The sequence below is a fragment of the Dipodomys spectabilis genome, unplaced genomic scaffold (genome assembly GCF_019054845.1).
Source record: "Dipodomys spectabilis isolate Male_0828 unplaced genomic scaffold, ASM1905484v1 ptg000422l, whole genome shotgun sequence".
NCBI classification, from domain to species: domain Eukaryota; kingdom Metazoa; phylum Chordata; class Mammalia; order Rodentia; family Heteromyidae; genus Dipodomys; species Dipodomys spectabilis.
The window spans coordinates 5,407,492-5,435,000 of NW_024871099.1; the positions used below are offsets into that span (position 1 = coordinate 5,407,492).

General features: G+C 45.0%; 1 protein-coding gene across 1 annotated transcript in view; it reads left to right on the forward strand.

The window, feature by feature from the left end:
* Sipa1l3 (signal induced proliferation associated 1 like 3) overlaps nucleotides 1-27,509 on the forward strand; it is a 157,140-nt gene that overhangs the window by 817 nt on the left and 128,814 nt on the right. The window lies entirely within an intron of this gene.

Here is a 27,509-nt window from a genome sequence, read left to right on the forward strand (position 1 = left end):
TTCGTTTGGGGAAACAGAGATGGGGAGCCGGCAGGCAGGTTCAGATTTGATTTGAAGCTTGGCCACTCACCAGCTGTGTAACCTTGGCCAGCTGTCTTCAACCTCTTGTACCTCAGTTTCCCTGTTGTAAAATGGGGGTTTCATAGCAGCCACCTCATAGACAGTTGCTTTGAAGATGCAATGAAAATGCCATGTGTAAAGTGCTTAGCGCAGCAGCTGGCACAGAGTGCTCAGTAAATGGTATCATTTATTCAGCGTTTTCCCAGTGGCCCAAAGACCCTCTGAGAGGGAGTTGGGGGTGTCTCTGGCTGTAGTCTTGGTCTCCTCAGCAGTCCAGATTTAAAAATGGTTCACTTGATTTCATCTGCATTCTCAGGTCCTCATTTATAAAAATGAGACCAATAGCAGGACCACTCTCAGAAGGATGAGATTGTGTTCCTAATCTGAGCCACCCCTCACTAAGTAGCAGCTCTTATGTATTATAATTGTTGTTCTTCAATATTCTCCATCTGGCCCAGAGACTGCTTAACTGTGGGCTGTGACATGACAGCCCTAAGCTCCCCCACACGTTTGCTCCAAGCCTCAGTGTCCCATCTGTGAAATGGTAGTCATAGGACTTTTATGCCAGAATTGTTCTGATGATTTCAGGAGATAATTCATGCTTAGTGTTTTGTACAGGTCCCAGCACACATTAAGCACTTGATGAATGTATCTTTTTTTATTGTTCTTGTTGTCGTCTCTCCCCCCCACCTTGACTCTTTGCTTCTTTCTGTACTTGTAGGACAGAGGTGGGGACAAAGTTAGTGTATCTTCCTCCTTTTCCCTTAAGGTTAACTTATGGTATCTACTGTATAGTATAAGGGCCTGAGAAAAGATGATGTAGACCTGTTATTAGCAGCCACCAGCACAATGCTTTTCCTGTCCTTTACTTATTATTGGTCCTGGAGTGCTAGGGCCTTCTTTTTTTTTTTTTTTTTTTAAAGACAGGATCTCACTGTATAGCTGAGGCTAACCTCAAACTTGTGATCTTCCTGCCTTAGATCTCCAAGTGCTTGGATTACAGGCATGCATCACCATGCCTGCTACTAAGCATGCTATCACTGAACTACACCTCCAGCCCCAATGCTTTAATTATTGTCCCAGTGTGGACAGCTCCTGACTTTCTGAAGCCCACACTAAACCCTTGAACTTCCAGCTCAGATATGGAGCCTATGCTTCATTGGTGTCTCCTGGTAACTGTTCTTTGGCACTATAAAACTAAACATGTCCAACTTGAACTCCTCCTCCTCTTCCTCCTTCTCCTAGACTCAGTAGTCACCATTGTGGTGAATGGACTAGTATTGACCTAGTTGCCTAAGCCAGAAATTGGGAATTGCTCTTCTTCCCTTCCCTTCCCTCATACAGTTGATTGATAACAGGATGGAGCTGCTATGTCACAGAAATCCCATGTTGTTCTTCCATTTGAGGACCCTAGAAGATCCTCTAGCTCTTGGAGGTGGCCTTTCTGACAAGGCCCACTTGTTTCTTTTAAGTCACCAAGGATTAACATATGCAGCATATGTATTAAGAAGGGGCAGAGAAGACAATACTGGCTTGGCTAGACTGCAGTGGCTGCAGATGTGAAAGGCAGGCCTGACTTTCAGGAGACCCATTCTGTGATTTTAGCTTGGCACAAATCAGTTGAATTGTTCATTTATTTCTGAAAAATTATACTCTTTGTCAGCAGGTTAGAATATCCTGTGTGGGAAAGTGGCCACCCCTGGCATGTGGGGAGACAGCACACACACTACACACCCCAGAAAAGGCTGGAAAGGAAATTTACTAGATCTCAATTTAGGTTGAGTCTGCTGTCTGAAACCTGTCATTGTGATTTTCAATTGAAAATGGAAACTTGTGGTCTTAATCAAATTTATGATGGTCATTAAATTCACCTGTGTGTGTATATGTGTGTGTTTTATCTCCAGAAATAAGGCAGGGACTTAAAATACCTTGGAGATGGGAGGGGGAAAAATCGGGGAAAGGAGAGGAAGGGGTGCCATTGCCCAAGAAGCATTGTATTCATTACCTGACTTATGATTGTAATTCTTTATAAAAACAATTAAAAAAATTAAAGGGTTTCCTAACAAGAACAAAAAATCTTGGTTGGCCTCCATTGTTAGTGACAATAGCATATGGTTGTTTAGTACTCTGGGTAGAATGGTTTAAGTTAAACGTGAGCTTGTTTTTTAGACATTGCAGTTGTTAGGTGGTAAATCAAAAATGGAATTTAGGAAGTGTAGCAACCGGTACCTTTTTTTTTTTTTTGCTGCAAAACATGTTTTGCTGATAATTTCAAACTTGCAAAATCTAAATGTATTTACATTTTAATAAAAGAGTTGAGCAGTCATTTCTTATAAAGTGTTAATTTTTAGCTGTTAGGGGTTGTTGGACCACTTTGCACATTTGTATTTTCAAGACTGGTATTACTCCTAGTTTTTAGGATTGTTCTGGTCATGGCCTTTGTGTGTGTGTGTGTGTGTGTGTGTGTGTGTGTATGTGTGTGCATGTGAGAGAAAGATAGGGGAGGAGGAGAGATTAGGTTGGATTTGGCTTTGAAAAAGAAGTTATGCAAGAAAGATAGGCTCATTGTGACATGTCAGACAATTCAGAGATGTAGATGGAAAGTAGTTGTTGCTCCTCTCCACGCCCAAGTCCCATCCCTCAGGGATAACTGGTTGTTGAGATTGAATAATAAGCATCCACTGGCAGGTTTTTTAGATACCAGAGTGAAGAAAATGGATGTGCTTTTGCCTGTGATGATTTATTTTATTTTATTTTATTTTATGTCAGTACTATGGCTTGAACTTAGGGCCTCACATTCTTGCTTAACTTTTTCACTCACAGCTGGCACTCAACCAGGAATGATAGGTGCAGGCCCACTCCTAGTGAAGAGAGAGTTTTGCAGACTTGTTACCCAAGCTGGTCTGAAGCCATGATCCTCCCAGTCTTAGCCACCCAACCTCCCAACTGTGTCCAGCCAGGGGTGTTAAAACATTTTTTTTTTGGGTCCGGTTGTGGGGCCTGAACTCTGGGCCTGGGCGCTGTCCCTCAGCTCTTCAGCTCAAGGCTAGCACTCTACCACTTGAGCCACAGCGCCACTTCTGGCTTTTCTTTTTCTTTTTTCTTTTGTGGTGCTGAGGAATCGAACCCATGGCCTCATGCATGCAAGGCAAGTGCTCTACCACTGAGCCACCTTCCCAGCCCAACATTTTTTTTAAAGGGGGCTGGCCTCGAACTTCTCTCTTCCCAGTCTCAACCTGCTAAGTAGCTAGGATTATAGGCATGAGCCATTGTGCCAGACTTCATTATTATTTTTTTTTGGGGGGGGAGATTCGGTCATGGGTCCTGAACTCTGAGCCTGGGCGCTGTCCCTCAGCACTTCAGCTCAAGGCTAGCACTCTACCAGTTGAACCACAGCGTCACTTCCTGCTTTTTTTCTTTTTTCTTATGTGGTGCTGGGGAATTGAACCCAGGGCCTCATGCATGCAAGGCAAGTGCTTTACCACTGAGGCACCTTCCCAGCCCCTTCATTATTTTTTTTAAATGAAAAAAGTCTGATCCATCCACTTTTGAGTGGTTTTAAGTATACTGGAGAAAATAACAGGGTAAAAGGCTGGAAAGTGGCTGGTGAGAGGAAGGGGTGAAGGGAAGGGGTAATTACTGTAGCTGATGGTCAGGCAAGGCCTCTTGGGCCTCTGAAGAGAAGTCATGTGAGCTGAGACCAGAGTGAGCTAGAGGCACCCGCGGTGTCAAGAACTAGAGAAAGAACATTCCAGGCAGAGGGAACAGCAAGTGTAAAGGTCCAGAGGCGGGAAGAAATTTACTCTAGAAATAGCATCATAAATGAATGCAGAAGAATGAATTATCTTAAGATAATATCCATAGCAGCTATTGTAGTAATCGTATTTATTGTCTGCTAGGTGTTTCTCTTGGCATTTCATACCCATCCTTACTTAACTCTGATGGGAACCCAATGACTGGTTAACTTTACTGAGCTCATTTTACAGATGAGCAAATGATTTCAGGGTCAGGCTCTTCACTCTCTCTCCTTCCAGGCTCTCATTAGAAGGAGGCAGAGGCCAATGGAGGAAGTGGACACAGTATTTCCTGTTCATGTTTGTTTGACAGGCAGAGTGCTGCAGACTATGTTAGTGCCTTATTCATTTGGCAGCAGGAGCAGTGTGTGGATGATGTGTCATTTCAACTGGCAGTAAGACACAATAGACCTGGCATTAGTAGTACATGTATGATCTCAGGAAGACCATGAGTTGAGGCCAGCCTGGGCTACATAGCGGGAAACAGGATTAGGTTGGGCTGTTAGGATGGTTTGCTGGTTGTTTCAAAATCAAGGTTGACTGCATGGCTTTCATTAGATATGGATTGACATGAAGCACAGGTCTAAGAATGGGCCAGACAGTGTCTCATTTGGGCAATCTTTATGAGATTTTGGGTTGGCAAGGGGTAGGCTGTTTTAGCCATCAAGCCAGCCTTATTGGTTGTTAAAGTGTCATATTACAACTTAGCAATTAAAATGATGAGATGTGGCCTCTGAAGAGACACCAGTCCTTCCTCTGTCCCATGATGTGTCCATTTTGATTTGGTAAAGTCTGGGCCTGCCTTACAGGTTGTTAAGTATTTTGAATGAAGAACAGCCCTGGCTCAATGTGAGGATACTGGTGGATGCTTTGAAGACCAGGCATCTGGAGAGCTCCTTTCACCCGTCAGTCTGTGAAGCTTTTTCCTCCTCCTATTCCTCCTCCTCCTCCTCCTCCTTCTCCTCCTCCTCCTCCTCCTCCTCCGTGTGTATGCTGGGCATTAGACTAGACACTGAGATCATTGAATATAATACAGGTTGAATATATCTTATGTTTTAATCATTCATGGAGATAATGCAACCACATGGGTGCTAGATGCTCTTCTAAACATTCTTAGTTGATACATAGTATACTGGCCACATTGTAAAAAGTGAAAAGGAAATTATTACAAGGGGTGTGTGTGTGTGTGTGTGTGTGTGTGTGTGTGTGTGTGTGTGTGTGTGTGTGTGTGTGTGTGTGTGTGTGTGTGTGTGTGTGCTGGTCCTGGGGTGTGTGTGTGTGTGTGTGTGTGTGTGTGTGTGTGCTGGTCCTGGGGCTTGAACTCAGGGCCTGGGCCCTGAGCTTTTTTGCTCAAGGCTAGCATTGTACCACTTGAGCCACATCTATTTCCAGCTTTTCAGTGGAATAAAGAGTCCCAGGGACATTCCTGCCAAAGCTGGCTTTGAACAATGATCCTCAGATCTCCGCCTCCTGTATAGGTAGTATTATAGGAGTGAGCCACTGGCTATTATTAGCTTTTTGGTCCTGGGCCGGGCACTGTGCCTTAGCTGCTTTTGCTCAAGGCTAGTACTCTACTACTTGAGCCATAACGCCACTTCTGGCCTTTTCTGTTTATGTGGTACTGAGGAATCGAACCCAGGGCTTCATTCTTTCTAGCAAGTACTCTTCCACTAAGCCACATTTCCAGCCCTCCCCTTGCCCCTTTTTAAAATGATTTATTGGCAATAAGAGTCTCATGGACTTTCCTGCCCGGTCTGACTTTGAACCACAATCCTCAGATCTCAGCCTCCTGAGTAGTTAGGATTATAAGTGTGAGCCACTGGCACTCAGCAGTGGAAATTAATTTTAATGATATATGTTATTTAATATAAAATATCATGTAAACATGTAACCAACATAAAAATTAATGATGTATTTTATTATAGTGTTGTTTTTACTTGAAATCTTTGAAGTGCAATGTGGGTTTGCTTGTTTTTTTTTTCTTTATTTTGAAATGGGTCTCACTTTGCTGCCCAGGCTTGGCCTTGAACTCCCGAGCTAAAGCAGTTTGACTACCTTCGGCCTCTTGGGAGTATGGGTGTGTGCTATTGAGCCTGGCTTACATGGTGTATTTTATACTCCCAGCCCATCCTATTTTGCCTCTCAGTTTGATAGGCACATGTAGCAAATGGCTACCGTATTGGATAGCATGGGCCTGTTGTGAGGTTGACCATGACAGATCAAAAATACCATTTTTACATTTTTCTTTCTTTCTGTCTTTTTTATGCTGCGAATGGGAGCTCAGGGCCCCGCACAGCCTGTGCTCTCTCCCCCTTGAGCTGCACCCTGTTCTTGGTGGTTGAGGGATGGAAAGCATCTTCAGCAGCAACAGGTTCATACACCTTTGTGCCTGTCACTGCACTCAGCGCTGGTGGGTGTCACCAGTGTTCTGTGGTGGTGGGAGCTGTGGTCATTTCCACTTTCACAGATGAGGAAGCTGAGGTAAGGCATCAGAAGGCTGCAAACTCAAAGTTGGAAAGTGGTGGAGGCTGAATTCAAGCTCAGCTCCAGTACATGCTTTCACTGTTTATTTATTTGCTTATTTATTGGTGCAAAAGGTGGAATCACTGTGTTGCACCCCAGCTCATGAAACCTTGTTTGTATGTGCAGTCTTTAGAGAGTGTTTGAGTTTAAGGCAAAGACAGTTGTGAAAGGACTTGTTATTCCTAGAGTTTGTCAGCAGTGGTCCCTGAGTTTATGTTGGTGCCAGGGTGCCAGTTGAGACCTGAGAGAGTCCAGGTCCATTCCTTGGATTGAGCTCTAGGTTTGCTGAAAACAGGGACCTTACTCTCTTTTCTGAGAGTCTGGGGAGAGAGATCAATAGGAAGCAGGGAGAGAGGAAGGCCAGCAAGGGCCAGCCTGTTCATAGCATAGGCTCATTTCTAAGCTGCTAAAGACCTGTCCCCTGGTGTCTGCACAGTTCTTCCTGTCATTCAGCCAAAGCACAGACTAGTGAATTTTGCTATACTCTTATGTTGGGAGACATGGCAGAGTGGGCAGGAGCAGGAGAGGTGGTCACAGAAAACCTCTGTGAACCCTTTGGGGTCACTGTTTCAGATTCTCTCTTGGCTCATAGTTCTCCCTCAAAGGTGGAGGATGGATCTGAGTCTCCTGCACCAACAAGGTAGCACAACTATCCATCTGCTGGCCAGTGCTTGGTAGGTAAAAGATGCTCAGTGAGGATCTGTGGACGGAACTCCATGCTAGCTGGCCTTCACTGGGATGTGTCATATGCAAGGCGCTGCTGTGAGGGCTTTTCATTTAATCCTTCTGTCCACTCCAGGAGACATATGGGGCACTACTGTTGTTAATACCTTTATTTTTATTTATCTGCAATACTGAAGTTTGAACTCAGGGTCTTGGCACTTACTAAGCAAGTGGTCTGTTATTATATGAGCCACTGCATCAGCCCCGGTACTTTTTTGTATAGCAAAACTGTAGTCTAGAGAAATTTGTAAGTCTCAAAGCTAGGATTCACAATGGAGCCACTTACTCCAGAGTCCAGGCTCTTAAGTACTATATGACTGTCTGTGAATGGACAGACAGATAGGGTAGGTAAGTAGGGTTGTCCACACTAGTTCCAGCCTCTCCACCTAAGAAGCGGCCTCTTGGGAGCCCACTTCAGCTTCCAGACCCTTGAGGCTTGAGCACTACTCAAGGCATGGGGTTTTTTCTGTGTTCTGGAACCTGTTCTTTCCCTTTCTTGAAAATAATAAAGCAGGGGCTGGGAAGGTGGCTCAGTGGTACAGTGCTTGCCTTGTATGCATGAAGCCCTGGGTTCCATTCCTCAGCACCACATAAGCAGAAAAAGCCAGAAGTGGTGCTGTGGATCAAGTGGTAGAGCGCTAGCCTTGAGCTGAAGAACTGAGGGACAGCACCCAGGCCCAGAGTTCAGGCCCCATGACTGACAAAAAAAAAAAAAATAATAATAATAAAGCATTCTGACTATCACAGAGGAATTCTTCATTCTTCCAGTGATAATAATCTTGTGGTACTGCTTTAGAGAAAACCTTTGTCTTTAAGCAGCTCATTCTGCAATTCTTGTGAATGAAGTGTTCGAGTATCTGTGATGTGCTTCAGAATGGTTGGATGAGGGGAGAGTAGAGAGGGCTAGTGTGTGGGGGTGAATGAGAGATGAAACAAGACCGGCCACAAGTTGATAATGGTGGAGCTGTGTGCTGAGGGTGTACATATTAAACTCTTCCTTTTACCTTTGTGTGTTTGAAGTGTCTCATGTTATGCAAAGTTAAAAACAAGTACAATAAATTACATCCAACATTTGTGCGTTTCAAGCTCAAGTGTATAGGTAGGGGATTTCCCTGCCTCTGCACAATCCACTCAGATAATAAAATGTTGGCTTTAAAAAAACAAACAAAACCCAAAAACCTTCATTATGCAAAACAGTACCTAGCCAGGACTTTGGAAACCCCTTATAAAGGAGATTGCAGTGAGAACATCTGGCAGGCCCCAGTAGCCCCCACACTTCCACCAGTTCTCTGGAGCACAGGCCACAGTGTTGTTGTCTTGCAGTCAGTTCACTGAGGTCCCTCTTCCCTACTGTGGGGCCCCTCCCACATTTTTTTCCAAAGACTTGTTTCAACAAGAGACCTCAGATCCTCCCAAGATCCTCCCATCAGGACAGACCACACTGCTCCAGTGACACCTGGCCTTCCTCTCTCTGACGGGCCTTTGTTAAGGACCCAGAAGGAACCAGAGTCCTGCCCTATGTTTGTCTGCACATTGTGGGAGAGTATTAACCTTCAGCTTTGATTTGTGACAAAAGGAGGCAAGAACCAGCTTGTGACAGTGCTTGGGACCTAATGATATTTCTCATCAGGCCAGTGGTGAAGACTCTTTAACAGCCAGCATGGTTCTCATTCATGTGGATGTTCCTGCTGGATTTATTACTCGGGGAAGTGGAAGGAAGGAGGAGGTGGTCTGTAATTCCACAGCCAGTCAAATTGTGATGGAATCCCTAGGTGGGAAATGGCAGGCAAAGAGAGGAACACACACTTGGGATTATCTATAGGTGGTAAATGAGGTGGTCGATGTGATGGTGCTAGTTGGTCTGATCTTGAGAGACACTTGTCTCCTTTGTTCCTGATGGTGACTGTCTTTTCTGTAATGTGTCCTGCTCAGCACTAGATTTTTGGTTTGCAAGGAGAAGGCAAATAGGAGGCTGGGTTCTATCCCTAGCCACATGCTAAGAATAGATCCCAGGCTTTTTACTTGCTAGATAAGTCCTCTACCATTTAAGCCATGTTTCCTGTCTTTCTTTTGTTCTTAGTTTTTCAGAAAATCTTTCACTAATTTAGACCTGACCTTCCTACCTCTGCTTCTCAGGTGAGATTGTGAGTGTGCCTTACCATGCTGGTCTGGTTTTTGAGTTAGGGTCTTGTGAACTTTTACCCAACTTGGCTTCAATCTGCAATGCTCCTGTTACCACATTCCAAGTAGCTGGGATTACAGGTGTGCACCACCATATCTACCTCTTTTTCTTTCAAAGGTGCTTTTTTGCACCCCTCTACCACCCCCATTTCTTTCAGGAGGGGTCTCCAAGGAGAGTTTAGGTGGAAAAAAAATGCTGGAAGTACCATCTCCATGGTAGGTGACTTGATTTGTGTATGTTTCATCTTTGGAACCTGCACAGGTTGAATCTGAGGGCAAGAAACCAATGCTGACACTGAACATCTGGTTCAGGCTGTGCGAGGAGACCTAGGAGCCTTGGTGGAAAAGTGGAGAAAGACTCTTTAGCCTTCTTGTTTGTTGCACCTCTGTACAGACCAGAAAGATAGTTATTCATCACTGAACTCTAAGGCACAGGGTTGGGTCCTGTATGGTAAAGTAACCTTTTTTTGTTTGTTTGTTTTGGTTGGTCGTGGGGCTTGAACTCTGGGCTTGGGCGCTATCCCAGCACTCTTCAACTCAAGGTGAGCGGACTTTCCTGCCCAAGCTGGCTTTGAACTGTGATCCTCAGATCTCAGCCTCCTGAGTAGCTAGGATTACAGGCATGAGCCACCGGCGCCTGGTTTGAAATAACCTTTAAGGAGGTACTCAGCTTTTGGAGAGGCAGTAAGGAGGTCACGTCACTGGTGTGCCTTTGGCTGCAAACAACCAGCAAATAGGAGATTCATATAGTGTCTAGTGTGTGCCAGATGTGTGCAAGGCGCTTCACAGGAAGGGCTTCATGGAATTCTCCCAGCAACCCTTTAAGAGAAGTGCTCTTATTGTTCCTCTTTTGCAGTATTTAAATAACTTGTTCAAGGTCACATGGCTCAAAAATTGTGGTGACTTGATTGGAGTCTGGCAGTCTGACTCCAGAGGCCATTAATTAGCCAACTTCATGTGCTCCAGAAGGGTCCTCAGACCTGAGATCTTTCAGTCCTCAGAACAAATGCCACAGACAGCTGCCCTCCCCCACCTCCCTATTCTTCAGATCCAGCTTCAGAATTTTCCTCCTTCCCTCCCTACCTGCTTTCCTTCCTTTCTTCCTTTGTGGTACTAGGGATTGAACTCAGGGCCTTGCACTTGCTAGGTACTTGTTCTACCACTTGAACCACACCTCCAACCCTTTTGCTTTATTATTATTATTATTATTTTAAAGTAGAATCTCACTTTTTGCTGGGTTGGCCTGGGTTTGAGGTCTTCCTATCCAGGTGTGTCACTACATGCCCTGCTTATTTGTTAAGATATGGAGTCTTGCTAACTTTTTGCCCTGGCTGGCTTCTAATTGGTCCTCCTGATCTCTGCCTCCTGAGCAGTTGGAATTATAGATAAGATTCTCTGGGGTTGGGAGGGTGGCTCAGTGGTAGAGCGCTTGCCTTGCTTGCATGAGGCCCTGGGTTTGATTCCTCAGCACCACATAAGTGGAAAAAGCCGAAGTGGTACTGTGGCTCAAGTGGTATAGCGCTAGCCTTGAGCTGAAGAGTTTAGGGATAGTGCCCAAGCCCAGAGCTCAGAACCTACGGCCGACCAAAAAAAAAAAAAAAAGAAAGATTTTCTGTACCCAGCAGGAATTTGTGCTTCCAACAAGCTCCCAGAGATACTGGTGTTCCTGGTCCAAGTACATTTTAAGAACTATCAGTGTGCTGTAACAGGAAATCCAAACGAAATGGGCGTGAAATAAGGAGATTGATGATCTCCTATAACAAAAGAATCCATAATCAATATGAAGATTTACTAAGCAATTCCACAGCACTTATAAAGGCCCAGTCCCTCTCCTTTGTGCTATTTTGTCCTACAGGGTGTGCCTTCCATGTCCTCAGGCTCTGGTGTGGCCACAAGATGACTGACTGTCAGGGCCCTTAGTTGGCACACCCTGATAGGGCCATTTGCCCAGCAGCAGCAGCAGCAGCAGCAGCAGCAGCAGCAAGGAGATATCTCTTCCTCACCTGTCTTCTCACTCCAAGGCATTAATGCTTGCCTCCCAGAATCCCCTCATATCTCATTGGTGAGCACTGTATCACATGACCACCCCTGGACCAATTGTAGGCAAGGGTCATCAGGATTCACAATCTTTAGGCTACAGCTGGCACCAGTCTTACTTATCTGAGCGGCTCTGGTAGGAGAGTGGCTGTAGAAATCAAATCTGAATTTGGTATAGGAAAGGATTGGGAATGAGGCTAGACCTGAGGGTAGACAATTATCTCTGCTGTGGAAATGAGGGAAACAAAGTGGAATCATAACCCCAGGCATTTTTGTGTCATTGCACTTAACCAATCTTGTTTTATAATAATCTCAGTCACTACTTAGCTTTCTTTTTTTTGCAGGGGGGGGGGGAGGAAGGGATGGTCCGGTCGTGGGGCCTGAACTCTGGGCCCGGGCGCTGTCCCTCAGCTCTTCAGCTCAAGGCTAGCATGCTACCACTTGAGCCATAGCACCACTTCGGCTTTTTTTTCTGCTTATGTGGTGCTGGGGAATTGAACCCAGGACCTCATGCATGCAAGGCAAGCCCTCTACCACTGAGCCACCTTCTCAGCCCACTACTTAGCTTTCTATTCTCCAAACATGGCCCATTTAAAAAACAAATACTCAGAAACCACGTACCATAGAAACCCTTGATCTTGTTGGGATACTCAGTGTTTCATCTGATATTTCAGGGGCACTTGAGTTGGCCACAAGGCAGCAAGTGTATAGTTGTTGAGAGCTTGCTTTGCTCAGAAACACCTGGGTCTTCTCTGCTCTCTTCTCACGCCTGTGCAAGAGGCCCCTCTGAAGCGTGCTCAAAGGGCTGTGGACTGGGTGAAAGGAGAGAATGCAAGTCGAGTGCTTGGCCGTTGGCTGGCATATGTGGAGTGCTCAAGACTAGGCTCTTCTCATTTTTTTTTGGGGGGGGTCCAGTTGTGGGGCCTGACCTCTGGGCCTGGGCGCTATCCCTCAGCTCTTCAGCTCAAGGCTAGCGCTCTACCACTTGAGCCACAGTGCCACTTCCGGCTTTTTTTCCCCTGCTTATGTGGTGCTGAGAGATGGAACCCAGGGCCTCAAGCATGCAAGGCAAGTGCTCTACCACTGAGCCACCTTCCCAGCCTCTCTTCTCATATTAAATGTGAGGGGTTTTTTTGTTTGTTTGTTTGGTTTTTTTTTGTCATGGAGTTTGTACTCTGGGCCTGGGCACTGCCCCTCAGCAATTCAGCTCAAGTCTAACATTCTACCACTTGAGCCACAGTGCCACTTCTGGTTTTCTGGTGGTTTATTAGAGGTAAGAGTGTTACAGAGTTTCCTGCCTGGACTGGCTTTGAACCATGATCCTCATATCTCAGCCTCCTGAGTATCTAGGAGTACACGTGTGAGTCACCGGCACTTGGCTAAATGTGAGTTATTAATCGAATAAATTATCACTTAATATTCCTGTGCTCTTATTACCCCTCCCCCAACCATATGCAACATTCTGCAGATACCTGTTGCTGTCATTCATGGCTGCAGTGTAAAGCCATCATCACCCTGAGAGATGGCAGAGGGGTAGAGAGATGTGGCTTGGGCTCTGGAGGAGCCATACTACCCATTCATGAGTCCTGGGTCCATCCTAGTTCCCTGTTGATCTTGGGCAAGCCACTGAGTTTCACAGTGTCAGTTTTCAGATCAGAAAGATCCTCCTAGGTTGCTAGGTGAGAATCAAAATCTAGAGCACTAGCTCAGAGTGCTTGGAACATCTCAATGCCTGACCCATAGTCATGGATGGACAGGGATGAATGCTTTCCTGACAGTTTATTTACAGGACACTGTCAGCCCCGTGGGCAGGTTCTGTATGTTTTTTGTTTACCTCTGTGCTCCAGTGTTTGACATAGAATAGACACTCCTTTTTCCATCCCTGTGGCTGAAGCAAAGAGCAGTAATAGTATTTCTTAATTTTTTCTCCACCATCAACTACCCAGTATTTAAACTCAATGACCATTAGCTGGTTGCTTCCTATTTTGAAGATTCTAGTGTAGGTCTGACTAACCCCGAGAGCAGTGTGCATGAATAATGGCAGCTTGTAGCTATTGAGCATTTTTGTGAGCTCACTGTGAAGATCTCACTAACTCTCCATGCCCATTCCATTTTACAGAAGAGGAAACTGAGTAGGCACACCTGTAGCTCTTTACAAGAGGAGATTTAGGTCAAAAGTTGGAACCCCGGAGCCACTGTGGCTGGGTTGAATCCCCACCCTGTCATGTTCTTGCTTTTTGACCTTCAGCTTGTGATGTCTGTTTAGTGTTAGAGGGTAATTGCAAGACTGGGGAGAGATAGTCCATATGAGGGGTTTAAAATCGTGCTGTCCTTTGCACAACTTGCATGGGGATTTGTGGTGGTTTTTAGTCAGAGCCATTGGGGTAGGGGCATCCAAAGCTGGTTGGAGGAGATCAGCAGCAGCCTCATTGTCTTTGCAAGCTGGAGCTCATCCTCAGTAGTGAGGGAGCCCACCTGAGAGTGGGAGGTTGGGAATGTAACAGCCAGGCAAAGCTCAGGCCAAGGGATGCCATGGCACAGATCCAGCCCTGGCTCTGTCCCTGAACAGGTGGCTTGTTCCTGAATCGAAGGTAACAGGCGAGTTGTCTTTGTTACCTTAGAGCTTTCTCTTAAGCCCATTCAGACTCCCGGACCACGTGTCTGGTGAGTAAGGACTTCTTTTATTTCCCTCCCCAAAGGGACCATTGGCAAAACAGTCCTCTTTGGGAATGCGCCTGTTCTCGAAGCCTAGCTATCTCTGGGGGAACTCCGGTGGTGGCGTGTTCCTGCTGCTGTTGAATAAGTCGCTGTTAGAAGCTGGCATGGCTGGTTCCCGTTTCCGCATTCCAGACATCCACAGCGCTGGGGGAGGCACCACCCCAGGGCGGCCATAGAGCTGGGGCAGGTGTCCTTCACCTTTAGGAAGACTGGGGACAGGTACCACACCCAGGGACAACCTCACAGTCGCCTGCCTACTCTGTGATCAGGACTGAGTTCTGGGACACTGATTAGGTGAGCAAACTTGTAGAGAAAGTTAATAACTTTCTTCTTTGTGAGAATTAAACTGTTGGCTTTTTTGTCTCTCACTGCCTCCCCTCCTTGTCTTCTCCCATGAAATGTTTACCTGTCTGTCCCTAACTGTAAAGACAGGGTGGGCAGAGTGTTAAGTAAATGAGAGGAAAATAGAAGGCATTTTCCAGGGGAAGAAGTTGGGGACTTTAGTTGAACTCTTACTGGATACAGACTCTCTTGCCAGGGGCCGTGGGCACCCAAATTGTGATCTCAAGTGACCCCCTTTTCCTCTCTGAGCCTCAGGTTTCCCTTCTTAGAAAATAGCAACAGTACCACCCTGAGCCATAGAGGTATGAAGTGTTCTGAGCTTGGACAGATACTACCTGCCCTTGTGCCCCACCTCACCCCCAGGCTCCTGTGGCTTCCTGTGTGACCCTATCTCTGCCTTGGCCATTCTAGCTAGACACCCTGCAGCTACTCTGGCCTCTTGCGGTTGTTCCTGCCTCCCAGCCTTTCCCTGGCTCTTCTCTCTGCCTAGAGCCTTTCCTTACAGAGTCTCCAAAATCTCCTCAGTCTTTCAGATTACCTTCCCCTTCCCTGGGAGCCTTTCTCCTTACTAAATAGTGCCTTCTCCATACTAAATAGCACACTCAAACCCTTATTCTGCTTAATTTCTTTTTCTTTTATTTTTGTGCTGGTCCTGGGGTTTGAACTCAGCCTGTCCCTCAGCTTTTGTGCTCAAGGCTAGTGCTCTACCATTTGGAGCCATAGCTCCACTTTCAGCTTTTTGGTGATTAATTGGAGGTCTTATGGACTTTCCTGCCTAGGCTGGCTTCAAACTGTGATTCTCAGATCTCAGCCACCTGTGCCCAGCTTGTTTTGATTTTCTTCATAGTATTTCTTTGTACTCGACTTGTATTTGTTTATTATCTGCCCTTCCCCACAACCGCATGCAATCCCTGTACTTCTTTTTCCACAGCACCCGACACATGGTAGGTACAGCCTGAGTTATTTAATGAATGACTTTATGGTATCAGGTACCATAAATGGTGAAGATGTGTGGCCAGCTCCATTTGGAGTTTGATTAGAACATCAGTGGTGGCCACCTGCTTCCTCATGGTCACACAGCCATTCCTGGGCCTGTCTCCAACCTCTGGTTTCCTGGCCCTTGTAGCTGCTCATACCGGCAATCTGCTAGAACCCAATGTGGCGCAGGAGGCCTGGGTGCTAGGAAGTGTAATTTAGGTGGGTAACCTGTGCATTTGTGGGAAGCTGACTTTTTCTGCAGGCTTTATCCTGCGGTGGGGAATGCCTGGGAAGTAGGAATGAACCAGCCACACTTTATCAGTCTCTACTGCTTTAATAGGCAATAATTCTTGCTGTGGGCTGAGCAGATCTTAATTAAATGGTGAGCTTGAGGGGTCTGACTGTGTAATAGCTGACACATTCTCATCTGTTTTCTGGCTCTCAGTGGTAGCAATTGATTCTGTAAAAATATCCTGGGCAGGGCTTCCCTGAGCTCCAAGAAGTGAGGTCAGCATGAGACACTTACGGTCTTAGTGCTGCCCTGTCCCATAGCCTCACCCTTTAGGGCCTGCTGCTGTTTGCAGAATGTGCACAGTGTAGAGAGCTGCTCCAGCAGCAGCAAACTACCTGTGTCCTTTGAGCTTTGGGTACAGTCTTTCTCTAGACCTTGATTTCCTTGTCTGGAAAGTGGGGCTAATTATAGTGCCTGCAGTTAAGTGAGAAGTTAAAGGGAGATCAGATGATGTAGCACTGTGTGTGGTATATCGCAAGAGTCAAGAAATGAGGATGGTGGGTCAGGTGTGGGCACGCCTAATGGGAAGGGGAGACTGGGAGGATCAAGGTTTAAGGCCAGCTAAGGCAAAGAATCAGCACGACTCCAGCTCAAACAGATGAGTAGTGTAGTGGCCTGTGCTTGTTATTCCAGCTGTGCAGGAGGCATAGATAGGAGGATCACCACAGGTGGAAGGATCTCAATCGGAGGCTTATCTGGGCCAAAATACAAGACTATCTCTGGAGAATAACTAAAACAAAAAAGGGCTGGAGTCATGGCTGAAGTGGTATAGTACCTACCTAGTAAGGGGAAGGCCCTGATCTCAAACCCCAGTACTTCCCCCCCCCAAAAAAAAAAAAGGAAGAAAGGAGAATGGCAATTATATTTTTTATGAGTTTCCTTCATAATATTTTCAGCCTGGTCTTTTTTGGGAGTGTCTCTTTCCTATGTTTTTGTACCCTGCTCCCAAGTCAGCATCCTCTCACATACCTCACTGATACTATCAAGTACTAATAGGCATTTTGGCCTATTTTTCTCTGTGGTTACGTGATTCATTTTTTGCACATAGAAATACTATGTGCAAATGCTTGAGTTTTTAGGTAGTGAGAGAGAGAGAGAGAGGGAGAGAGAGAGAGAGCGCGAGAGAGAAAGAATATGAATATATTTGTTGCTGGAGATTCAACCTCGGACCTCCAGTATGCTTGGCAAGAGCTCTACCAGTGAGCTACACTTCCAGCCTGAAATTGATGCTTTTAATGACTGCACAAGGCATTGTGCTGTGGGCCTACCATAATTTATTTGGTCAGAGTGTTACTGATGTACATTCTCTTTGTTTCCTCCCCCCCTCAAAGTATTACTCTCACTGATGATGACCTTTTAATTACATTACAGGCATCCAACCTGCCTAGCCACCTCATTCACAGGGGCAGTAGTGTAATTAATGATGGCCCTGTCCAGCTAGGGGATGTGTTTTCTGCAGATTCTCACCACACAGTGATGAACCATCTACTTGAAATTATTTTTAGCTGTAAAAATGACTAATAGATTCATTGCCCTCATACAGATTAGTTATGCCTAATGGATACTTACTACAAAATTAGAGAAAGAAGGGAGGGAGGTTCATGGCTTTTCTTGTTAACAGTTTTGGAAGAACTCATACTATTCAAGATAGTTAGATTTTGTTAGGGTATCCCTCCTTCTCTTCCTCCTTTCATCCCTCTGTTCTGTACTAGAATTTGAACTCAGGATCTTGTGTTTACTGGACAGTCTATCAGTTGAGCCATACCTCTATCCCAGGATGTTTCTTTTGTAGCTAGCACTTCAGTTTGGGAGTGTGTTTGTCTTCACAGAACTTGTGCTGTATTGTATCTAGATAGGAATTTTCTGCTGGTCATAATAGGTGCCTTAAAAATGTCAATAGTGCTGGGTGCTGGTGGCTCATGCCTGTAATCCTAGCTACTCAGGAGGCTGAGATCTGAGGCTCTCAGTTCAATCAAACCCAGCATAAGCAGGAAAGTCCGTGAGACCCTTATCTCCAATTAACCACTAGAAAACTTGAAGTGGTGTGGTGGCTCAAGTGGTAGAGTGCTAGCCTTGAGCTGAAGAGCCCAGGGACAACACCCAAGCCCAGAGTTCAAGCCCCACCACTGACCAAAAAAAAAAAAAGCCAAAAGCTTTTGTGTGTGTGTGGTAGGAGGCTAATGCGTTTGAGCTCAAGGTGTCACACTTGTCAGGCAGCTATACCTCTAAAACCCTGTTTTGCTTCTTGTAAAAAAGTATTTTTTATTGTAAAGATACTATACAGAGAGATTACAGTTACATGAGCAAGGAAATGAGTCCATTTTCTATCAAGCATTGTTACCCCTTACTTTGTTTTTCCCCTACCATCCTTTTCCTCCCCACCTCCCCTTGCTTTAATTTTTAAGTAGAGCTCTCAGTTCGTTGGTTGAGATAGGGTCTCACTAACTTTTTGCCCAATCTGATCTTGAATTGTGATCCTCCTGATCACTGCTTTCTCAGTAACTGGAATTACTGGTGTGAGCTATCTCACAGCTTTTTGTTGTTGTTGTTGTTTTTGGTCATGGGAGTTGAACTTTGGACTTGAGTGCTGTCTTTCAGCTCTTCAGCTCAAGGCTAGTGCTCTACCACTTGAGCTACAGCACCACTTCTGGTTTTCTGGTGGCTTATTGGAGATAAGAGTCTCACAGACTTTCCTGCCCAGGCTGGCTTTGAACCATGATCCTCAGATCTCAGCCTCCTGATTATCTAGGATTACAGGTGTAAGCCACTGGTGCCTGCCTAACTCACAGCTTATTACTTGTAGTCAACTGAGGCTTGGATAGATGGCTCTTCTGCCAGATCCTGTGGCAGTAGTCAGAAGGTTGCTGGGACCAGAATATTCACAATGATTTCTCCTCAAATGATTACTTTCAGATGACTAGTTCCATCTTCCCAAGTAGTCCAGGACTTTGCCTCCTGTGTGGACTCACCAGCCAAGAAGTTGAACTTAAAACACAGCAGTTTTTTGGGCGCTGGTGGCTCATGCCTATAATCCTGGCTGCTCTGGAGGCTGAAATCTGAGGATCACAATTCAAAGCCATCCTGGTCAGGCAAGTCCTTGAGACTCTTACCTCCAATGAACCATCAGAAAACTGAAAATGGAAGTGTGGTTCAAAGTGGTAGAGTGCTTAGCCTTGAATAAAAAAGCTCAGGGACAGTGCCCAGGTCCCAAGTTCAAGCCCCATGGTAGACAAAACAAACCACAGAAGCCCACAGCCTCTTAAGCCTCCTCTCCTTTAGGCTTGGGTTTAGACCCAGCCAGCCCTGTATCACTTCTTTCTCATTGTGTTGGTTAGCATGAATCATATTGTCAGCCCAGATTCAGTAAGGGAGGATGACACAAGACTTGAGTTCCAGGAAGTGTGGTCCATAGTGGACTGTGTTGATACTGACTGCCTCAGGACTCATTTCTACACACAAGAGGTTGAGGCCATCAGAGTGAGGTAGAACTGCATCTAACCAGTACCCTAGACTCCTCTGTTTTGCTATCCCTAAAAATTGCCCTCCCCTGCACTTCCTACCATAAATCCCACCCTTAATCCTTTGATGGACACTTCGACTGATTCTGTAGCTTGACTGTGCATGAATACTTTTGGCACAGAAGGCAGGACTTGTAGATGTTTCTATGTGTGTGCATATCTGAATACAAATGTGGGTATGTGTCCATGTGATACAAGAAGCCTGTTGTTACTAGGCACTGGTGGCTCATGCCTCTAATCCTATCTACTCAGGAGGGTGAAATCTGAGGATGGCAGTTTGAAGCCAGCCCAGGCAGGAAAAAGTCCATCAGACTCTTACCTCCAAATAACCTCTAAAAACTGAAGGTAAAGCTGTGGCTCAAAGTGTTAGAGCATTAGCCTTGAGCACAAAAGCTCAGGGGCAGTGCCCAGGCCCTGAGTTTAAGTCCCATGATCGACAGAAGAAAAAAAAAAAGTCTGTTGTCTTTTTCTGTGTTCTTTAGGCTAGGTAAATGGCCATGGATGGCTATTGCCTAGATCCATTATATCATAGGAGGTTTGCAAAAATTGTAACATCGTAATGTTATCCTGCTATTCATCTATTAGCTGAAATATTTCTCTAGAGAAAACTTCCTTCATGTATTATTCAGTCTCCCTGATGGGCCTGGCTCTTTTGAACTTTGGTTACGTTGGAAATGAGTATTGAGTACTTGGGCTGCTGCTTCCTCATCTGCCAAGTCTTTCCTTCAGGGATTCAGATCTTCGGTCTTGGGTTTTGCGTTCATTCATTCCATCTTTGCTGGTCCTTGCCAGTAGATAAACCTGCTGCTCCCAGCCATCTACTGGGCAGGTGTGGCCACTCCAGGCTTTACCTTTGTCCAGGTGGGGCCTTGTGCGTATTTGTCAGTCAACGTCACCAGGGAGAGACATTAGAGGACTTGGAACTGTTGACATTTCTTTCTCCCATCCCTCTCTCTTCCCCTTGCAGTCTCAGACTTCCTTGTCTTTGCAACTCCGTGCCAGAGGATTAATTCTTTATGCTTGGGGCAAGAGGTTTTGAGCATTTGACTTTCTTCTGATCTGACCCTCCATTCCTAGACAAAAGAACAATAAAGGACACTGCTGGTTGATGAGGCTAGCCAGGGGTGAGCTCTGACCTCGGCTGCTGTTGTCTTGCTCGTAAATTCTTTAGAGCAATAGCACGCTTGAAATCTTCTGCATGCTGTGGGATCAGCTCCGCATTCTATTACAAGATATCTAAGAGCCTCCTCGCTTCTGGAGATTACAACCCATTTATTCCTTCTGGGAGAATATTTGATGTGCAGTGCTGTGCAGTTCATGAATTCATTCAATTGTTGGCTTATTCATTCAACAAATATTTATTGAGTATCACATATGTTTCTGAGTCTTGGGACAGAGCTTGAGAAAGCCCATCCTCCTTGAGTTTATGTGTAAGGTGAGGGATACAGAGAATAAAGGAGTAAACAGACTAATAAGATAATTTCAGAGGAGAGTGAATAATGCCATGAGGTCATTAAAACAAAATGGTGAGACACACCTGGCAGGTGAAGGAAGATCATGGGAGGCTGGACAGTGGGTGGCAAGGGAACTTCCTTAGGGTGAGGATGCATCAGCTGAGGCTGGAATGGCACACAAGTGCCAGCTTTAGGAGAGATCTGGGGAAGAGCTTTCCTGGCAGAAGGAATATTGGGGTCAGAGGCACTGCAGGATGAGTTTGGTGTGTGAAGGAAAGCAAAGTAACCACTCTTGTAAGATGGATGTTGAAGGGTAGGCCATGGGTACAGCAAGCGCCTGGTGGAGCATTAGAGTGTCAAGAGACTGAAAAGGGGGAGTGGAAGCAGGGCACCAAAAGAGGTAGCCAGGATTGAAAGACAGGACTGTCACAGAGCTGGTCAAAGTCATGGCAGTGGGCTGGGGAACAGTATACCAAGCTGTACTTGCCCAGGTATTGTTCAAAGTATGTGGTAAGCAGATCGGAGAATTTTCCAGAGGGTTCAAGCTCCTAGCATTTGTTACAATCATCTCTTGTTTCCATTTGCAGATGAGAAACAGAGGCCCAGAGAAGTGAAGTCCTTGATTCTTGTCACACAGGTTGATGGGCTTGGAACCTGGGTAGTCTGCCTCTAGTCTGATCTGCCTCTAATCTGACCTCCTATTAATATGATGTTGACTCAGCCAGTACCCAGCATCCATATCCCACATTTGTGAAGTCAGGAGGGGATGGAGCCCATACTAATCTAGATCCTGACATAACTTTTATTACTGGATTTATTGCAGGAAACAAGGACTTTGCAATTGCTGACCATATCTCCACTTGTGTCCTAAATAGGGTGTGGCTGGGCCCCCAAGTTTGTGCTCTTGAGACTTGTTAACTGATGGGCCAAAAGTCTTCTCAGCAAATCTTCCTTATCGACTTTTCCAGTGCTCTTAGGTAAAGAGAGCTCTCTGTCACAGGAGTGGCCTGCATGCTTTACTTGGTGTCTGTCCTAGAAGATGGAGATGTGATCTCCTCCAGACTGATCCTGGTTTGGGGGCACTGAGAGACACCTCTACTTGCATTTAGATCTCACAGCAATGATTTGACATTGATGAATTTTAAATTGCAGAAGGCACATTCTGGTTGTGACCAGTCCAACTACAGAGCATTATGTAAAGCCTGGATGCTCCCTTGTCCCCACCCTGACCTTGTAGCCTCTCCTGCCCCCTGCTTACTGCCCAGGGGATGCTAAGTACAGCCTCCTAGCTCTTTCTCTGTGTGGCACATTGTGTTCACTAAGTACCAGAGTGCTTGGTGTGAATCCCACAGCTTTACTGTGGGCCGACTATGTAAACTTGGCGTTTTACTTGAATCTCTCTGTGCTGTGCCTCTGTTTCTCCACGTGTAACTGGTGGTGATCATCTCAGTCTCATGGGCTTGTAAGGATTTACTGCATTAGTGTATGTAGAAGTTGGAGTGGAGGCTGATGTGTGTTAAATACTCATGTGTTAGCTATTTTTATTGCACACAGATGTGTGTAGAGCTCCTTGTTTTGCAGACATTCTCTTTATGTCCTATAGATTGTACTTCCTTCTAATACACTGTAGGGGAGACCCTCCCATGGAGTGGTCAAGGTCCATGACATTTGTTTGAATGATTGCACAGTGTTCTCTCCTATCAGTGTCCTGTGGTTGGCCGTGCTGATTGTTTGTTCCTACCTCTCACCATTCTAACTCTGAGTATCTTACACACAAAAGACCTTTGTCTGGCACCTTAGATTTTTCTTAGGACAAAGTCTTAGAAATGCAGTACTGAAACAAAGTATATGACTAATTTTAAGGACTTGTGATATTTATTGCTGACATAGTCTGCAAAGTTTCCATCAGAAGCTTTCCATCAATTCTGGTATGTTTGAGTGGAAATCTAGATTGTCCTAGGTCTGTATTAGCACTTGGTTTAGAAGGCTTATTAATTTTTACTTCTTTATTCACAAAAACAGCTCCAAATAATTTTCATTTATTTGGTTTCTAGTAAAGTTAATTTTTAAATGTTTATCATATGTATTCTTTACTGATTATCTGTTTTTCTGATGGAATGTTTTTAAATTTCTTATTGATTTGTAAAAGATGTTTACATGTTGAATGAATCATTTTGTGATATATTGCATATTTATAATACTGGTTAGTTTTTACCTTTGAATTTTTTATATTATTAAATACTGATGCTTTGTAGTTATTATATAGTTAGAGGTATTTTTTTCTTTGTGAGGTAGTCTTTTGCCATATCTGGCCTTAATTTAAGATATTTTTGACGGGCTGGGAAGGTGGCTCAGTGGTAGAGCACTTGCCTTGCATGCCTGAGACCCTGGGTTCGATTCCTCAGCACCACATAAGCAAAAAGAAAAAAAGCCGGAAGTGGTGCTGTGGCTCAGGTGGTAGAGCACTAGCCTTGAGCTGAAGAGCTGAGGGATAGTGCCCAGGCCCAGAGTTCAGGCCCCACGACTGGATCAAAAAAAAAAAAAAAGATATTTTTGACTTTTAATTTAGGATTTTTTTCCCTTCTCTTCTTGTGGTGCTAGAGGATTTAACTCAAGGCTTCATGAATGATAGGTAAGGATTGATCACAGATCTTCACTCCTGGATATGTGGCTTCACTTTTTAAACATCTGGCGTCTAGATTTTAATTTGGTGTTAGGTTGGGATAATGATCTTATCCCCTTGCCACAGCAAATGAAATTGGTTGAATAATCTATCCTTTTTCACTGATTTGAAAAACTTTGCGTGAACCAGACCTTGGTTTATGTTGGTTTCTTTTCCAGATTGGCTTTTTTGAGACAGAGTCTTGCTAAGTAGCCCAGGATGGCCTTGAACTGGTGATTTACTTGCTTCAATCTTGGAGTGTTGGGATTAGTAAGCATGAGCCATCATGGCACAGTTTAGTCTTAGTATTTTCATATTTTCTTTCAGTTCTCTTTGCCAGTGAAGCAGGTTGTCTATTCACAGTGAGGAAACAGGCACAAAGTATGATGTTGCTTTCTCAACATCTCAGAACTTGGATGAACCAGAGTCTGATTTCAAACATTACAGATTTATTTACCAATATAATTTGCAATATATTTCAGTGTTTGTTCCTGCAGTTTCTTGAAAATCTTTCTTCAGTTCACTAGTGATTTGTGTGTGTGTGTGTGTGTGTGTGTGTGTGTGTGTGTGTGTGTGAATGTATGTCTGCACAAGCTCATGCATGTATACATGCACACTGATACTGGGGCTTGAGCACAAGGCCTTGGTCTGTTGCTCAAGTTTTTTGCTTACAGCTAGTGCTCTATCACTTGAGCCATGCCTTCACTTCCAGCTTTTTTTTTTTCCTGGTTAATTGGAGATAAGAATCTCATGGGTTTTTCTACTCAGGCTGACTTTGAATGTCAATCCTCAGATCTCAGCCTCCTGAGTAGCTAGGGTTATAGATGTGAGCCATCAATATCCAGCATGATCATTTTTATTGTTCCTCTGCTGCAGTTGTGTTTAGGCTGGTTTCCTGTCTCCTTGCCCTGTGAAATGCCAGTGGAGATCACTTGCAGGTGTAGCTGGCTCTGTTACTTTATTCTTCAGTGTTTCTTCATGGAGACCCTGAATGGGATCAGGCAAGGGCCAGGATGTTTCTGTCTCCCTTTAAGTCCATGGTGGCCACTCAGGCAGTAGGAATGTCATGAGGCCATCTGACCCCATGGGTGGACCAAACCAGAGGAAGCAGCAGCATTGGGCACAACAACTAGAATAAAGTAATAGAAAATGTTCTGGAGCTGTTGGTTAATATGGAAGAAAAGGTAGGAAACCCAACAGTGGGTCTGCAGAAACTCCATAAGGAGCTAGCATGAAGACAATAAGGAGGAAGAAGCCAGGCACTGGTGGCTCACGCCTGTAATCCTAGCTACTGAGGAGGCTGAGATCTGAGAATCGCAGTTCAAAGCCACCCCGGGCAGGAAAGTTCGTGAGACTCTTATCTCCAATAAACTGCTAGAAAACCGGAAGTGGTGCTGTGGCTCAAGCGGTAGAGTGCTTGCCTTGAGCTGAAGAGCACAAGGACAGCGCCCAAGCCCAGAGTTCAAGCCCCATGACTGACCAAAAAAAAGGAGGAAGACATGAGCTGGCAGCTGCCTTGGTGGCACAAGTGGATATGAATGTCCTCCTAGATATTTTGAGGCTAGAAGTCAGACTGCTGACCTCTCATCACAGTTTTACTTCTTCCTGGTAGGGTGAGTTTGGAATGGAATCTCTCTTTGCTTCATTTTCATCTTCTGTAAAATGGGGTCATAACATTTGCCTTTGGTTTTGTTAGGATCAAATGAATTGATCAAGTGCAAGAAGGATGACCAAGTCACAGTAAACCTCACATGAACGCTAGTTATTGTTTTTGTCTGAGGGGGCAGTGATACAAGTTCCCTGGGGTTGGTGTGTGGACGGTATGTGGGGCAGGTAGATCATCACTCAGGCAGTTCCCAAGCACCTTTGATCAGGCACCCAAAGGCTAGAGCTATAGCAGGGCTTGGGGTAGACACAAGCCCGTGCTCTTGGTACTGATGTTCCACAAGGGAGCTGGATACCATAGAAACTGTTGAATGGTGAAATGCTAAGAGGAATATGTGCTATGAAGAAGATAGATCAGGGGAAGGGTAGTGAGTGATGAGCATAGCAGGTTTCATAGAGGTGATGTTTTGAGTAGAGGCTTGACAAGAAGGAGACAGCTGTGAATTCCTCTGGGAAGGAGCATTCCAGTCAGAACTGCAAAGGCCAAGCCCCTAAGGCTATAGCTCGCATAGTTTGCTCTAAGTACAGAGACCAATGACCAAGGGAAGGGGAGCGTGGCATAAGATGGCATCAGATGGAAGCCAGTTGTAAGTTATTAGCCCAGATTCTTTTGGTTAAAAATAACAAACCATTGTTATCCAAACCTAAAACAACTTCAAGGTGCCTCCTGAAACATGAGACACAGCTTGTCTCATGTTAGCATCAGGAACATTAGGCCAGGCCTCAGAGGATTTTTCTCTCCTGTCTTCCATCTCTCTCTCTAATTCTGCTTCTTTCTTCTCTGGTTTTCTCCAAGCATTTGGCTTTTCTGTAGTCCCTTTCCTTTATAGGACCTCTAGGTCCCAGACACAGGAACAGACTAATTGAATCCTGGGGTGATGAATCTGATTGGCTCACCTTTGTTTAGGCTCACCTCTCATCCAGTGAGCTGTGGATGAGTAGTAAGCATGACCCCACTCTGGCCTGCATATAGTTTTCATGAAAAGGGGATCCCAGGAATCATGGTGAACCCATTTCCACATTCTCTTGGCCTAGAGAATCATTCTTCTCTCATAGAGAAAGCAGTGACACTAGGCTGTGGTCTTAAGCCAGATGGCCTACATTCAAAGATCTGACACTGCTGGCTGTGTAACCTTGGGATCCTCATACCATCTCAGAGCCTCAGTTTCCTCACCAGTCAAATGGGGATGCTAAAGGTTTCTATTTCAGAGGACTATTAAGAGCATTAAATAAGTGTATATAAACTACTTAATCTGAGCCAGTCAGGAAGTATTCACTCTTTTCCTCCTTTGGTTATCCTAACTCAGTCCTGAACCTGGGACTTGGGAATGAGGAGCTTGGAATTGATCCCAGCTCCATAACCAACTAGCTCTGTGACCTTGGCCAAGTGAGTAACTTCCCTTACAGCCTTGGCTTCTTCACCTGCATGACAGGGAGAATAACAAGGTGACAGGGCTCATTTGTTGATATATGTTTATTGTCTGAGATTGGGGTGACTGGAAATTCAAGAGTGTCAGGCCTTTGTGTAGCCCTAGCCCCTTATCACACCCATGGTTAAGCTGATGACAGGGTTGATATTAGGACTCAGGAGGTTCACAAAGGGCCCTTCTAGACACAGCATAATACTTTGAAAAAGAGATCTGGACAGTAGCTTCTGAGGAAATAATGTTTGATCTAGTTTCATTCATTCCAAGCACTCTATCACCAAGCCATACTCCTAGCTCTAAAAAGTGATTTGTGTGTGTGTATATGCGTGTGTGTGTGTGTGTGTGTGTGTGTGTGTGCGCGCACGCGTGCGTGCTGGACTGGCTTCAAACTGCAATCCTCAGATCTCAGCCTCCTGAGTAGCTAGGCGTGAGCCACCAACACCTGGCTAGAAAGTGATTTCTAAAGCTGGCCTTGAACTGGCATCTCCTAGACCTTTTGTTCATGGGTATAACTCTCTGGCCTAGCTCCTGATCATCTGCTTGTTGGGCTACTCAGCAACCAGTTGTCACTGTTCTGGGGCTTGTCTTCTCTTTTACTGTGTGATCTGTGCTTCTAGAGACTACTGTAAGATACTTCTTACTTTGGGCACCTGGGGCCATGGCTAAGTGTCAGACAGAAAACTTGAAAGTGGAGTAAGGTCTGTTCATTTATAATACCATTGTGTGATTGTAGCTTCCTGATTTGGGTAATTTTACTGTGAATGAGAGAATAGTATTCTTCTTAGGAAATACCTGCTGGCATCATTGGTGGTTTAAACAAGAATAAGTTCATGGGAAAAGGGAAGCACAGTATTGGCTGAACAAACATGAAAATGACTAAAATATTTACTTTTTGTCAGTTTGGGAGTGGTTGTCATGAAGACTCAGCCACAGTGAAATGGTTTGTTACACAGAACAGGTTCTGTTCAAGAACTCAACGTTCATGTACATGGCGTTGAGTGTAAAAGATTCTAAAAGTTAAACAAGTACATGGCTAGAATTTTTTTTTTAAAGAATCTCACAGACATCACACAAGCAAAAAACAAGTTGTGGAGAATTTCATGAGGTATAAATGTATTCATTTCTTAAAAAAAAT